Source organism: Bombus affinis, chromosome 2 (assembly GCF_024516045.1).
Source record: "Bombus affinis isolate iyBomAffi1 chromosome 2, iyBomAffi1.2, whole genome shotgun sequence".
Classification (NCBI taxonomy): Eukaryota; Metazoa; Arthropoda; class Insecta; order Hymenoptera; family Apidae; genus Bombus; species Bombus affinis.
The window spans coordinates 15003935-15020182 of NC_066345.1; the positions used below are offsets into that span (position 1 = coordinate 15003935).

The window sequence follows — 16248 nt, forward strand, 5'->3', positions numbered from 1 at the left end:
CACAGTTTAGAGAAACAAATATAAATGTAAATATACAAATGAACGATGTTTGTCACTGATACGTACCATTTAAAGATTATTTTTAGAAAGCATGCAAATTAACAATTTACGATAAAAATGTATGAGAATTTTTAACAAAAAGGATGAACCATACACGGCTTATTTATTATGAAAAACTTAACTTGTTTACTAAGAAAATATACAAAATGATAGAGCAATAATATTTTACTAGAAATGGTATCAGAGACGATAAAACAATTTGGAACGTATTAACATATGTATAAACAAGAATTGGTCGCTGTTATAGAATGTTCACAGGTTGTCCGAAAGAAGCGTGCAAGGTGTTAATACAAATTACGTCGCGGTTGTCGGACGTCTTAATCACAGTGTTTCGGTTCCCGTTCTATCTTTAATATCTCGGTGAGGTACGTTTACGCGAGTATGTTTTGTTCCCCTCTTTGTATTCCGCTCAGAATAATAAGCAGCCGAGTCCCTCCGATCCCCTCCTTCCCTGTAATTTTCTTTTAGCGCACGCACATTTTCGACGTTTATCAATGACCAAGTGCGAAATTACAGGCGTGTGTCAAACTTTATTCCTTTCTTGGGCCCTATTGTTCTCTTCTTCTTCCTCTTTCCTTCTTCGCTTCTTCTTAGAACTATTTCCTCCAATTTCCGACTGTTCTTGTTCTGCTTATCTCTTATTTTTATTTTCTTAATTTACATTTTTACCAGTGATTGGATTTTACATGGTCGAGCCCAGTAGCCACCTTTAGCATCGTTTACAAAAGCCAATTACGTGATTTAACCAAACATGGATTCGTAATTTTTAAATATCTTACAATAATCATTTGCTCTCCTGCATCTCTCTCTCTCTTTTCTCGACATGGAGCTAAGAAGCACGATTCCTGTTTCTCTTGGCTCCTGTTGTCAGCTGATGATCTCCAGTAACGCGCGTTGCTCGTGCTCATACGTACGGTACGTACGTACTTGAAGGCCTCGTCCTTCATACACAGTCACGTGATATTTGTTCGCACGTGCACCAACACACGTCGCCGAACGGTAGCAGTGGACGTGGGAGAGGTTAGGGGAGGGATATCTCGGTTGGGCAGAGGGAGAGACGAGGTTATAGCGAGGTTACGGTCGGGTTGAGGAGGGGGGATGCATTGCCGCATTCTACGAACGTTATACATGCAACGCGAGTTGCAGCCTCGGCGTGTGCTCGTTGCAGCGTCGCGTAATCAGCGCTTACGTCACCTCGGTGTGTGCCGTTGGTGAGCGCGTGCATGTAACCGTGTGTGTCATTGCTCTTCCCTTTCGCTTTGTTTCTCTTTTTAACGGCGTCTTTCTCTCGCCGTTCTTCTTCCTTGTTTCGCTCGGCACTGCAGGTTCATGCGCATGCGCCCTGCATCGCGCGCTCAAATCTTGGCACGCATGCGCCCACGCACGCGCAGTAAGTTTAGACACGGTGGTTCGCAAAACTGTTCGAACAGTTACAGAAACTTTTTTTCAAATATTTTATGTGGGATAGGCGAATCTTTTTGAAAGTTCATTAGTATTACACCTTAGTGTATAATGTGGATTCTGTTGAATGGAGCGGTAACGCGAAACTGACGTGGAAATGATTTTTTTTTCGTCACGGTTTAAAATTCATCGTTATGTAACAAAATTTTGAAGCGTTTCTTTTTATGACAGTGTTTTATGGGATACGTGTAAATGTCGTGCGTTTGTGCCCGTGTTTTGTAATGTTATCGAGTATTTTACTGGCTGGTGAAATCGATGTCAGGTAATTTCTGTTACGAATAGATTGGCTGGAAACATGAAAGGTATGTTTGCATGTAATTTCACGATGTTTAGATATGTTGATATGGATATTGTGTTATTACGGCGTTTCTCTTTTACATCAGATTAATAGAATACTCGTACGTTTCATGCTTGTCGTTGAAAGTAATTAGAATTTGTTCAAGCATTATTACTGCGAGAAATAATGTCCGGTTACGTCTTTGCATTTGAGGTTATAAAAACTTGGACAACTTCTATCCGGAAATTATGTCATGTTTATTATGCTTCTCGCGTTTATTTCCTATTGTTTACCGTGTTTTTTTTGACTGGCACAATATTGCAAAATCAATGGATATGATTAAGATGCTATGAAAGTATTCGTTTGCGATTCATAGAATCTGGGACACGAGAATCCTCTGCAAATGGAATTCAAAGCGTTCTAACGAGTTGGCACACGCGCCTTTATTCAAGCGGTGCACGCTGACTAATGAAATTCTTTTTTTTTTTTGCTAGTCGACGTATGTACTTGTGTAGGTCGGAGTAGAATAAATCTAAAAGCATAATTTGGGAAGAATTCGTTTCGAGGTTCTATCTTATTCATTTGAATAAAATTTATAACCAAGATCGATAGTCGTAGAATGTCTTTCGCAGCAGAAAGTTTTTCCAATGTATTATGCAGTTGTCTATGTAATGAGGGATGAATCATTCAATGTCACACGTATCTTTGTCACGTGTAATCGTGGATATTTCTTGATACCAAATATAGAAATAAACGTAAGCTAATTTCTAACGAAGGATAATGCAGTCTTCTATTTCTAGTCGACTTATTTATAAATATTTGAAATATTTATTTATCGTATTATTTTCTTTACACGTGTAAATTCCTCTCTTCAATCGTCAAAAAACGAAAAAGTAAATGTAAAACACTTCATAATTCCAATAGGATTTTATAGTCTGCAGGTAATTTCAACTTTCACGAATATGTAATTGTATCAAATATACATTTCCAGTGGTTCAAAGAAAGGAAACCTCTGGCTAGCTATTGTTACAAGATACCAGCCGTTTTCTCTAATAAATCCAGAGGATCTGAAACGCACTGAAACTCACTGTACTAACTCTCGATAAATTAAGTAAGCAAAGGCATTTAGAAAACAATGTGAAAGACTGTAAGACCAGGAAACATCCTGTAATACTGCGATATATCCAACGCCAAGTATACACGCATTATTAATGGCCAGGATAATTCCGCGTTACATAATGTAATGTATCGCATACACGGAAGTCTAGGGATAATAATTAATCGTTATAAGATAGTATAAATTGACGTGATGTGTGGATACACACGGTAGACTATCTTGGTGCACGCATCCGTGCATCTTTACTCTTTGCTCTTCCTTGGATATGCTCTAATGCGTTTTCAACGTGAAAGAAAGACGCTGAATATAACGATAAGCTATGGACCAGAGGAGCTGTTCTTGGCCTGGCTTGTCGCGATAACACGGGCCATTTTTGCTTCAACGAATGGCAACTACTCGCTCGTGTAAGTACACCATCTCGCGTTGCATCCGCGCCAGCGAAACATCCTGCCACTTCCGTCCGCCAAGGAAACGATACTGCTAATCCGATGTCGTGGCTACTGAATCGCCATCGTGCTTTTAATGCCGCTGTTGGCAAAACGATACCCGAGACTCGCGCTTCGCGTGACAAGTCTCCTTCAGGATTTTTTCCAAAACCGGTTTATAGTTTTCCAACTTGGAAAACTTTCTTTTGTGGTTGCTCGCGTGGTCGCTGAAGTGCAGGCAAAAAGGGATAATGTCGCGATTGTGTAATATCGTAGGATCGATGAGTTCGAGAGAGCGATGGTTTCGAAGCGGGAAACAGTTGCAACGAGGCTCTTCGCACTTTGTATTTTCCATGATAGTAATTTTTTAAGAAGCGTCTTTGAGCTGATCTTGAAACAGACTGGAACTTTAAACGCACAGATTTAATTACAAACTTTGGTACGTCTACGCGCACGTATATTCTGATCGACTACGGGTTCGCGAAATTATTCCAACACTCGTAAACACCTCGTTCGAATGTTTTATGCGTGTTACACGGGACACTTTGGAATTTTATTATTGTCGTTATGAGACTCGATCGTCGTGATTACGTTGGTTTTGGGAATTACAGTTAGGAAAACAGCGGCTACAAAAGTTTTTACTTAGGTCCATTATTTAATGGCACTTTCGAAACCTTCGTACCATAACGATGACTAAAATAACTTGATACTATAATCAAACGTAGATATAAAATGAAACGGTAGAACCCGATAAGAAAACGCTGCATTATAATGTTTCACGAATGGATGGTAGGATATATGCAAATACTTTTTGTCGCCACTAAATGTTCAAAACCATCCAATTCCATCCACGATACCGACTACTTTATGCTTGTAGTAACTTCTATGTCTTGCAACTTCTATTATATACATTTTCATATTAATTTCAGATTTTATCGATGGAAGAATGACAGTGCTAATGAAATTTCAATATGTTTCATATAATACACACGATATATACATGAAAGTCCTGTAACAGTAAGCAAAGTTCTGAGGTGGTATGCGTGATATATATTGTCCGTGCGTGATAGTTGTTGTAATTGTTGGGCCTCGTCCGGAGTAATTGTCGCTAGGGGCTGTAGATGTCGCTGCCAGGGTACAGCTGATTTTTCCTCCGTTTTTTGGTGCGTGGAAGTAAAATCGGACTCCGGTCGCCGGGATTCGAACCCGGGTTCCGAACGTTCGTAACTTAAGACGCTAACCACTTTTTTTTTTTTTAACATTGTTTATTAATTCCAGGTTTTTTACATATTTTTTTTACATGATTTTTTTTTCCAGAATAAACGCTGAATTCTAATTGTAGGGTGGTACAGGCAAAAGTACCATTACGCGACGGTACGACGTAGCCATGCATTATTACATTCTTTTCTCTTCTTTTTTTTTTTTTTTTTTTAAGATTATTATTGTTAAATAAGATAAAATTAAGCCGCTGTTGCGCTGTGCTTATGTACGATATTTTAATTTATGTCCTGAAAGCCTGGACGCAAAAACAGGACAGTTCGCTAGCCTATTAGGGAGGGGCTGGGAGGGGATGGACTGGGAGGGGTGGGGAGGGGTGTTTTGTGGGATTAGTATAATATTTGTTTATCTATTTACATATTTACATATTTACATATTTACACTTTTATTCGGTGAGCGTTGCCGTTCTGTGGCTCTTTATCTTGTTGTTTTTTGTTGTGGGTTCCGTATCCACCAATATTTTTTTGTGTTTTTTCTGTGTTTGTCTTCTGTATCCTTTTGGGGGAGGGCCATGTTGTATCTCCACCTCGTATCTGCCGTGCGGCCATCTAGGTTTTCCTCGTATTGAATAGATTTCATTCCTATTTTCCTTTGCATATGATAAATTATGGGTATGTTGTTTTGGTCTTGGAGATAGTTTCTTTCGTCTAGGTATAGAAAGGCTTCGGGGGGGATGTAGCCTGTTAACAGCGTGTTTTTGAAGTATGCGTCGTTTGGGTATAAGCAGCCGAAGATTAGGCTGTTTTCTTTGATCTTCGCGGCTTGCGAGAAGTGATTTCTCGTTAGTTTTAGGATGTGACAGTCGATGCGGTGGATGTTGGCTAAGTCGTATATTTTTTTGTTTTTTATGTATTTTCTGTATCCGCTGTGTTCTGATCTGTAGATGCTCAGGCAAGCTCTGATGCATTTTCTTTCAAATATGCGAATTTTTTCCATTATTGACGCTGGTATGTTGTACCATATTGGGCAGCCGTAGGTTATAATGGGTCTTATTAGCGATTGGTACGCTAACCACTGTGCTGCCGTCGTTCGACGCTAGTTAGTGTCGAGTGGTGGTATTTGGCTTGTCGAGTGCCGCCACAGTTCCGTAGTATTTAAATTCTATCGCGAACCCAATATACAGGGTGTATCGTAAGTAGATAGAAAGCACAAGAACAAGGAGGAAAGTTGGTACAAACACCAACTGCGTTCTATTCGATCCTGTTTGAAATTTATAGACATTTTCGTGTCTCGATAAACCCACAACTGCTTACTTTCGTAGAAGTACAAGTTTTGGAGCGAGCGCAGCGAGCGAGCAACGCTTAGACGCGTGTCACAAACCAATGGTTTAGCACATAGAGACATTGAAATATTCGCACTTGCCCGAGGAGTCCAAAGCTTTAATCGAATTGTTTAGTTACATTGGGTTACAGGTCATCGATATTTTTACGCAAATAGTTATATTTCGCCGTAATACAGTGCGTCGTAACGACGAAAATTGCTGGTAAAATTTGGAAGTAAATAGAAATATATGTAAGGAAATGTTAGGTCATCCCATAAGTTCGTTCCGTTTTTCGAGCGGTTATATATGTTAAGATCGTTTACATACGTTTCAGTTTCATGAAAAAACGTAATCCCTCTCTCGTTGTACAACTTCTTCCCATTTTTCAATTTTTTTTCCCCCTTATCACCGTATGTTTATAAATCGACGCATGAAATGTATACACAAAAGTCGGCACGAACTTACGGGATGACCTAACATAAAGTGCATGTATAGCATGGAAGTTGAAAATAAAGGAAATATATATATGTCGGAATGTCTACTCTGGTATTATTATTCGACATACACAAGTAGAATTTTCTGCTAGAATTTTCGCTACAAACTCGCATACGGACAGTGGACGTTCCAAGCACCTCCTACGAAGATAAATAAGCGATCGTGGCTATTATCGAGACGCAGAAGTGCCTGTAACTTTGAAAGAAGATCGGATGGGACACTCGTTCGTACGAGCATTTTTCACGTGTTACGCGATACCACCCTGTATATGTTTGTTGAAAAGGAACGTAGGCTCGAAAGTCATTCGATAGGATCGAAACGAGGCATTTTTCATTCGTATTGGTCCCTTAATCGCGCGAATGCAAAAGCGCGATCAGAGGATATATAGCAAGCAAAGTCGTTAAACGTTAATTGGCAATCAGGAGCAGGAGATTGCCACCTGCGCGAACATCGTTGTTGGCTGTGCCCGCTTATGAATGACAATTTGTAAATCGTTGAAACCGCGCTGTCGATCGTCCGTCTCTTATTAAATGCACGAACAGTCTTCGCCACGACTTGTCTCCTTAATTCGCAATTTTGTCTCCTGTCAGAGGCGATTCGTCCGAGTCGCGTATTACACCGAGAATTATAGGCCGATCGAACGCTGATAATTAGCAAACAAAGCGATTAAAAGTTACGTTAATTTGTCGACCTGCTTCTGTATCATCGGATATTCGATTCTTCCAAATATATCGTTCCACTTGACTAGCTATTGTTTCGAAATAATTACGCGTTAATTTATTTTCCAACAAGCGAGTAATTTATCTTCCATCTATTTCACTCGCTCTATCGACCGAAGTAATCTTTTTTATTTTCCCAATCGATTCAATGTCTAGGCAAATTCTATTTCGCATGGAAATAAAAATGAGATCATTTCGATCGGGTAGGTAAATGATAGCGTGGTACTTAAACGCCGTGTTGCGTAGCTCGTTTAAATAATTCTCACGTTTGATTCGAGTAAAAAAGATCTGATTCTATCGTATCAACGTTATTGCAACGACTTTCTGATTCCATTACGGAACAGTCGATATCATCAATTGCGTGAAAAATTCGGAGATCCTGGAATTAAGAAATTAAAAGGATGAGCGCGATCCGCGCGACTCTGCGAACGTGGTACGTCGACGATAGAGAAAAAGGAAAGAGCATAAGGAAAAAATTAGATTTTCCTTTCTGGTTATTTATACCCAGCCAGTCCGCGAAAATACGCGTTAATTGTCGTTCATTAACGCCGCGACGAGATTACGCGTTCGGTTACGTCGTCGGCGTAAAAATGGCGCACACGTGCTAATGCGAGTGGCACGTGACATTAAACTCGTTTCGCTCGCAACTATTAATAACACCGGCTGGTTGTATAATAGAACGTATTATTGTTCGACGTTGGCCTGTCGTCGTCGACGGCATCGTTGAACCCTGGTTACGTTCCCGACGACGATGTAACGGCCTCCATCGGCGCATTATCCTCTTATTCTTCGACTGGCGAACGTTTCGATGTTTCCATCTCGTCATGTGCAATATCGCTTTGTTTTTCCCACTACATAATAACAGGTTTTCTTCTTTTTTCTATTTTTAACGTGCTACTTTAATGCGTCTTCTTTAATGCCATAAGTTTCTAGCAATTAGAACTACCGACAGTTGAGATCAGTCAAGACGAAGCTGTTGCTATAAGAAATCAATGAAAATGACCGGTCTTTAAGACTAGAATCAGCGATAATTAAGTAGACTGCGTTTCTTTTTTATTTGCCAAAGGAAAATAATTTCGGTTTGCGAAAGAAAAAGGCGCGTTTCTAATACGATAGACAGACTGCGGTTTTCCTCTCTTCTTTCATCCGCCAAGAAGAAACTCCCAGTAAGAATTACGCTGCAAAGTAGCTATTAATTTCTTCGTTGTTTATTTAGAAAAAGAAACAAAACAAAAGAGAGAAAGAACAACATAACGCGAATATTCAAATTGGAAGATTACATTTTCTTCGAGGAACATGGTGTGCGTGAAAACACGCTACGATATTTGGTTCAGCAAGTGAAGAGCTCAGGTTGAACGGGGCAAACAGGCGGCTTTTACCTAAACCTTGCAAAGGATCGGCTTTCTGAGTGTGAAATAAGGGGCATTACCAAATTACATGATTTGAGTCCCGCTTGTCGGCGTTACAACTACACCACGCGTCGCTTATTATACTTATACGGGACAAGCAGGTAGCACGATCGTACCAGTCTGACCTACAGCGGTTAATTGTTGTGATTAACTCGCGTGTAAGACCTCTATTTGAAAACTACGGTTTATTAGCGTCTGACGAACACCGGATTAGCGCGAGTGGGAAAAAATTGGTAGGGGAACAAGGAAAGACGAAGGACGAAGCATATCTTCGATACGTAAATACTTGTACTAAGGACAGACCGTAAATGTTTTTGCGAATTTATATTTTCGTGTTTATAATTAAAAAATAAGCACGCAGGTAATCGATTGTTTCACGCGTTATTGGGTTGGAAACTGAGTGATTGCGGATTTTGTCATTGGGTGGTATTGACAAAATCCGCAATCGCTTAGTTGCCAACCCAAACTGTGCCAAAAGTTGCTTTCGTTTTATAAGGAAAGGATAAATGCGCAATATTTTCTCTTTTATATTGTTTCATTAAATTATGATCCATTTTGTAGTAATGGAACAAATATTCGTTATAATATAACAAAAGTAATAGAAAAAAGAAATGGTAGAAAATGTCTTGTTCGCTTTCGCTTTATAAGGGAACGATAAATGCGCAACATTTTCTCTTTTATATTGTTTCATTAATTATTTTGTAGTAATAAGACAAATATCTGTTATAATATAACAAAAGTAATAGAGAAAAGGAATGGAAGAAAATGTCTTGTTCGCTTTCGCTTTATAAGGGAACGATAAATGCGCAATATTTTCTCTTTTATATTGTTTCATTAAATTATGATCCATTTTGTAGTAATGGAACAAATATCCTTTATAATATAACAAAAGTAATAGAAAAAAGGAATGGAAGAAAATGTCTTGTTCGCTTTCGCTTTATAAGGGAACGATAAATGCGCAACATTTTCTCTTTTATATTGTTTCATTAAATTATGATCCATTTTGTAGTAATGGAACAAATATCCTTTATAATATAACAAAAGTAATAGAAAAAAGAAATAGAAGAAAATGTCTTAAAACGAAAGGAACTTTCGCGACAGTCGGATACGCATCGTAGAGCGGCGTATTCGGGCGATCGAGTATTAGCGTCAATATTATTGTCAATATTCAAGGTTCTTAACATTGTCGTACGTAGGAGAATCTCTGGACGATCGATAACACGTGTATCGTCGATAGAACGTTAAGGATACTCGATATCGACGCTAATATCGGTCCCATGTTTCGACTATTTTGTATATTTACGTTACGATAGTTGTTGGCTTTCAGATTTCTCACAGATACGTAGAAATCTGTACTTTGATACGGTAAATTAAAGCGAAGTAACAGATGGGAATTTTATTATAGTAAATCAAATGGAAATGAACAGCCGATAATCGAAGAGACAGATGTTTATGGATACTTATTAACGTCGTATCAATCTTCGTAAGGTGTTTTTCCTTCCGATGCGCTTGTTTCACTGTGCGTTTCGATAAATCACGCGAAGCTAACTAATTATCCCGTTTCATGTATTCGCGTAATTTCTACGTAACAAGATAATTTGCCGTATTAGTGTTTATTCATTCAATTATATTCCACGATTCGCAAAGAAACGCGCGTAAGAAGTAAATTACCGATTGACATTCTTCGTGGATCTTAATTACAGCTTTGGTTAAACGTACGTATCAGTGATATCGGTTTTATGAATGTTGTAACAAATAAATAACGCTACGCATCTGTTACACGCTTGGACAATATGTATATTCAATCCTTTGTTACATTATTTTTTATCGTAATTGGCATATCGCAATTGGTAATTTTTTATCGTAAAATAATATCTTTTCTCGTCGATTGGCATTAAAAATTAATTCTCTATAGTTAACGTCAAATATATTAGGTTGGCAACTAAGTCATCTATTGACAAAGTGTAAAGTCTTTCTTTCTTGTCGAAAAATAATATCTTTTTTTGTCTATTGGCATTAAAAAATAATTCTCTACAGCTGACGTCAAATATATCGGGTTGGCACCTAAGTGATTGCTGATTTTGTCATTAGGTGATAATGGTAAAAAGTTACTTAAAAAGTACCATGTTTCTGAAAGAAAATGTAATGGTAAAAAGTGACCACCTAATGACAAAATCCGCTATCACTTAGTTGCCAATCCATCATAAAAATAGCAACAAAGTTCAGTGTATTAATTTCACAATTAACCGAAATAACGAATCGCGATTATTCGTTCGAACGTTAAATTATTCGCAATATTCGTATACTTTTTACTTCTTCGTGCGCGCCATTAGCACAGAGTACAATCAGCAGTTATATCGGGCTGAGTAAACCTTGAACGTAATAGATTCACGATGTACGTGTAACCGGCAGTTAAACGCACTTCCGGCGGCGCACGCGTACCACCGGAAGTCCATTTATTGTTACGTTTTGCTGCGCCCGGTTCTTCGTTTCCGACCACCTTTCATCCAGCGCACTTGTGGAAAAGAAAATCGATACCGTTTTCTCCCCTTCCGTATAACGTGCTCGAAAATCGTTCGGCTGTCTAAATTGCTCGAGATTGTTGTTGCATAGAGCGCAAAGGGAACGATACGATTGAAACGTTCAGACGAACAATGCACTGCCGTACGAAACGCGGGATAACGAGATTTTGCAAACGCGACAAACGCACGTGTTTCTTTCTCGTTCGCTCACGCACAGGTGAATTACAGTCGTCCGTGCGCGAACATTTACCTTGAAACGCTGAGATTCGTACGATGTAAGTAAATTGCTAAAGTATCTACTTTAGCAATTTCGATTTATCCAAAGTAATTCTTTTTCAAGATAAATTAAAAACCTACTTTTTGAGAAACACGGCCTTTTCGCGATCTTTGTCTATGGAATCGATCAGAGTGGCTTCTGAATGGCACGTACGTTGTTGTTGGCTTTGTGTTGTACTGGGTTGTTCGAAGAGTTTCTTTCGTTTTATAAGGAAATAATAGACGCACAATGATTTTTGTTTAATATTAGTTTATTGAACTATGCATGAACGTAATTATAGAAATAGAACGAAATGGATCACACCTAATTCAATAAAATAATATAAAACAGAAATTGTTGTTCGTCTATTATGAAACGAAAGAGACTTTCCGGACAATCTAATACGTTCGATCAGATAGCTGCGTTTCACGAAGAAACGGCGATATTTCGCGTTACGACGAGCTCTGTCGCTAATAAAATTGAAAAATGAAACGGTTCTTTCGTTACAGCTTAATTCTATGTTACAATAGCCGCGCATCCGCCGTGTTCGACGAGTATACTCGTCGTAGCTTACGCAGCAACGGTGTGCTTTTGCATTCGTAGAATTGTTCGTCGCGCGCACGTATCGATAGCGGGACGATTCAAAAACTTGCAAACCTGCTTTCGTCGAATGGAAAGAAAATTTTGGTCGTGTATTTATCCGTGTATCGCGTGAAACGTGTCTTCGATTCCATCGGTTTTGCGTCGAAGATCAAAATTATCTATCGCGTCCTAACTTTAGTTTCGCGAACGACACCGACTCCGGAACCTTGTCCTCAGAAATTTACGTCTTTCGCGTTGCGCCGCTATCGACGCCAAGTATTTAGCGATGTACAGAATCTATTCGAGCAATTTCTCTGCCATCGGGTTGCACGAGAACGCGGTAGCAATTTTCTCGTCGCCTCGTACCACGTGTCAAGGTGACAAAATTCTATGAATTTCTTTCCGACATGGCCTTTTATTTAAGAGGCATCGAAACCATAGTCGATCGTATGTTGCGTCGGTTTTCACACGCAGCGTGTGCGTGTCAGCGTGTCGTTGGAAAGCGCGTTGCAAGTGTCGCAACTGGCGGACGAAATCCTCGTGCGCCATCGAACAGGAATACACAGAGGGTGCAGGGGCGAGACAATAAATGAGTAATGCTCTGTTTCGATTGAATAACGAGGGTCGACGAGCATCGCGAGACTCGTGTTATGGGGTTCCAGTTCGTTCTCTTCTCTTCTCTCTCTTTCTGTCTCTTTCTCTACGCCTCTGTTTTCTCCTTTCGATGCTTCGCAACCCTCGTCGGCTAGTGGCCTAACCGCGCCACGTAGCGTATACATATGCATGTACGTAGTACGTGCACGATCGTCGATGATTTTTCGGGGAAACAATCTCTCCTTTCCTTTTCCCGCTCGATTCCTACGAGCACGTGTCATTATGCATGCGACGACGAGCAACCGCCTATCCATCGCACGCCATCGTTGTGTCCATTCTATGGGGTGTTGGGCAAGTGCAGGTCAGTGTACCGATGAGCATAAAAGGACAGGAGAAATGTTGTTTTTGGATTGATATTATGTATCAATTAATCTGGTATATTAATGCAATGAATATGATATATTGGGTTGGCAACTAATTGATCGCGGTTTATTTAATTTATTTAATTTATTCGGTATGTAAAGGAGTTTTGGGTTTATCTCTATTAGTAAGTATAAATTACGAATATGGACATCAAAAGATTAATCTTGTAAATTTACTATAACGAATGAAATTTTAATTTTATTAATTTTAACATTTATAACAAAACATATTAATCTTTTTATTTTAAGCAATTTAATATTTTTAATCTGATTTTATTTTTCAACAAATATAAATCGAGTTAAGTGATTTAATGTTGTTGCAGGTTTAGGAAATAATTATTATTCAAATTATTTAGTTTTAATAATATTTCGTGTATTTGGTTTAATTCCTTTTTATTTAAAGAAATATAATAAAAGTTGTTTAATTTTAAATTTAATTAAATTTATTGATATTTTTAATATTATTAAATTTTATAGCTATAGATTTATTGGTATTTTATTTTACATATGAGTGTAGATTATTATTGATAAAATCCGCAATTACTTAGTTGCCAACGATTGATCGTTCTGCGTATAATTTGTTAACATTTTGCGGACTGGAGACGCGAGTTCGTTTCTTACATACTAAACGCCGTGTGCAATAAAAATGTTAGCTACTGTTAAACGAAACAGTAAAAGAAGCAATGGGTGCTACGAACGAAACGTTATGAAAGTGTTTTTACATTACACGCTCGTATAATACGAAACCGCTATCGATATGTTAGGTACAATATTGATCGCTGGGAAAGTTCGTTCCGATTTTTAAACAATTGTACGAAACGATAAAAATTGTTTTCAAGCGCTGAGAAACGTTACTAACGATGTCTTTAAATGTGACGGTTGATTTTTAAGAGAATATGGTGCTTGTTAAACGCCGCTCGTCGAAAGTTCATTTTTATCTGCTTGGTCGACGAAAAGATCGTATTGACAAGTTTCTCGTCGAAAAATCTGGGACGTTCCGGAAGGATGGAATATTCGAGTTGCGTAAAGGATGGGGAAAGAAACATTTCGTGAAACGAAATGCCATCGATATAATTCGATGAACGTAAATCGAATGGAAGTGCGAACGAACTTCCCGAGCGATCTTTTCAACCTTTTCGATCGCTTGAAAAATACGCGGCAATTCAGGCGATGTGTTTGTCACGGCATACGATCCTCGAAGCGTTAATTTCATCGCACAAGTGCACGATCAATGCACAATTCCGAAGAAACAAACGACTCACTGCCTAAGTTCGATGACACGAATAGTGGCAAATTTCAGGACAAACGTAACAAGCGTAACGTCATCGCTTGTGTGTACTTTTCGATCTATAGAATCTATCGATGCTGTTTCCAAGTGGCTCATATATACGATAAATATCTAATTATTATTACAACACGTTAATTATTCGTATAAACAAATATCTTAGTCTACATTTTAACGGTGATCGCTTAAACACGTACAATCAGTCAGCAACTATGGTCTCGCGGATGTTTCGGTGAATCTTCGAGCAGCTTGAGGTCTGCAAAATCGCAGATTTTAATCCTTTACCGGAATTTCTCTCGCAATCACGCAGGAAATTAGCATTACACTTCCATTACACTGTGACCATTCGAGTTTGGTTGCAAGAGCCAAGTACTTGCATCTATAAGTTTTAAGTATGACGCCTGTGTAGGGTTCTAATGAATTTTTTCACAGTGTTTTTCCTTTTTTTCAGTCAATTTTCACATATCTTCTCTCTACGCTACTTTCCCTATTTTTACAATGCTTTTGCCGATGATCGTATCGATCAACGTTGCAGCCTGTGTCTCTCCCTGTCATCCCCCATTTATCAGCATTCGTTGCCCGGCTGACCCCTAACTCTGAGACACCCTGTATAGTTTCTTGTTATGTTAGAGCAACGTTCTCGATACACGCACGCTAATAAAGATCGCGTTACAACTGTCAAAACAAGTATGCGTAGGTCTTGAAGCGTTTCACCGCGATTAACGCCCACGATATTTGCGTCTGCCTCGTGTCGATCGAACCATATCAGAGTAGATAAAAGACTTTAGAGAGAAAGAGAATTCAGACAGATTTTGGACATTGGCAAGTTTAAATTATCTACGTTACAAAGCTGCAAAGCAATATGTATCTCGCATCTTCCACGTATCTTTTCACGCATGGCCGTCTTCTTTCGGCTTGTACCAACGGTTCAGAGACAACCGTGTACGTACGCGCGGCAGATCTTCGAGTACAAGCTAAGCAGATCTTCTATTCTTTTCATCTTTATCCACCTCTTAATCTCATACTCGTACTGCAACGAAAATAATAAACAACGAGTAGGATGAAAACACGCGCGTGTAACACTCGCAAATTTATCATTAAATCTCTCGCATTTATGATGTCGCGTATTTATAGGAATTTCAATGCGCGTTTAATCAAACTCGTAACAGTGCGAGAAAGATGAATTTGCATAAACATTGGCGTCCTATTTACCGCCTATATAGACGAAACAAACCTTGCCGTTTGGAACAACAAGCCCTTTAATCGCTGCGATCGCATTAATTTTCGAACAAGCAGCCCGAACAATACGCCAATTTCTACCGGTTTTGTTAAAAAAGGAAAAAAGAAAGGAAAAATCGCCATACGGAAGGAGCCGAGAACAATGGTACGCCGGTTCAATTTTTACTTCTAAAAATTGGGATTCCTCGTTCTCTTGCAAACCAGACGAGGATCTCTGAATGCCACGTTTCCGTGTATTATTCGAGGTGTGCGTCAGTTCCATCGGTTTTCGCGATCCTGGGCTCCGTTAGCTGGCGCGAACGAGTACAAGCGAGGAGAGAGAGAGAGAGAGAGAGAGAGAGAGAGAGAAAAAGAAATCCATAGGCAGTGGGCCGCCTGTCATTCGCGTATGTTATACGGCCGAACGAACAATAGATTCTCGCGTGTATGCACGCGAGAAGCTTTTTTCTTTCGGCGTGTGTACACGCGCGTCTACCGAGAGATTCTTTTGTGATCGACGAGCAAGTGTACGGGTCCACGTGCGTGTACGCGTGAGCATCGCTGTTTCAAATGGTGCAAGTACGCGGACTCGATAGCGAACGAACGAAGGAAGAGAGAACAGGCGCACCACGGCGTTCTCGTCGCTCCATTTTCGAGTTTAGTTTACGAGAAATCGGCAGGAAGACGCGACAGTTCGGACGAAGAAATTTTCGGATGACATTGGGTTGGCAACTAAGTGAGTGCGGACTTTGTCATTAGGCGGCATTGACAAAATCCGCACTCACTTAGTTGCCAGCCCAATAGATAGAAATTTAGGACGAAGGCTCGTCTTCTCTCGTGATCATCGTGCTGTACAGTGTGTTCGTT

General features: G+C 39.4%; 1 protein-coding gene across 4 annotated transcripts in view; it reads left to right on the forward strand.

Annotated features, from left to right (window-relative positions):
- Nucleotides 1-16248, forward strand: part of LOC126926791 (histone demethylase UTY) — a 150008-nt gene that overhangs the window by 41897 nt on the left and 91863 nt on the right. The window contains exon 1 of one of the 4 annotated variants that reach the window (XM_050743163.1): nt 1215-1823. The exons of the other annotated variants lie outside the window; for them this stretch is intronic. The gene's annotated coding sequence lies outside the window, so the exon portion shown is untranslated. Of the gene's footprint in view, nt 1-1214; nt 1824-16248 lie in introns of those variants that run through there. 4 annotated transcript variants of the gene reach the window in all.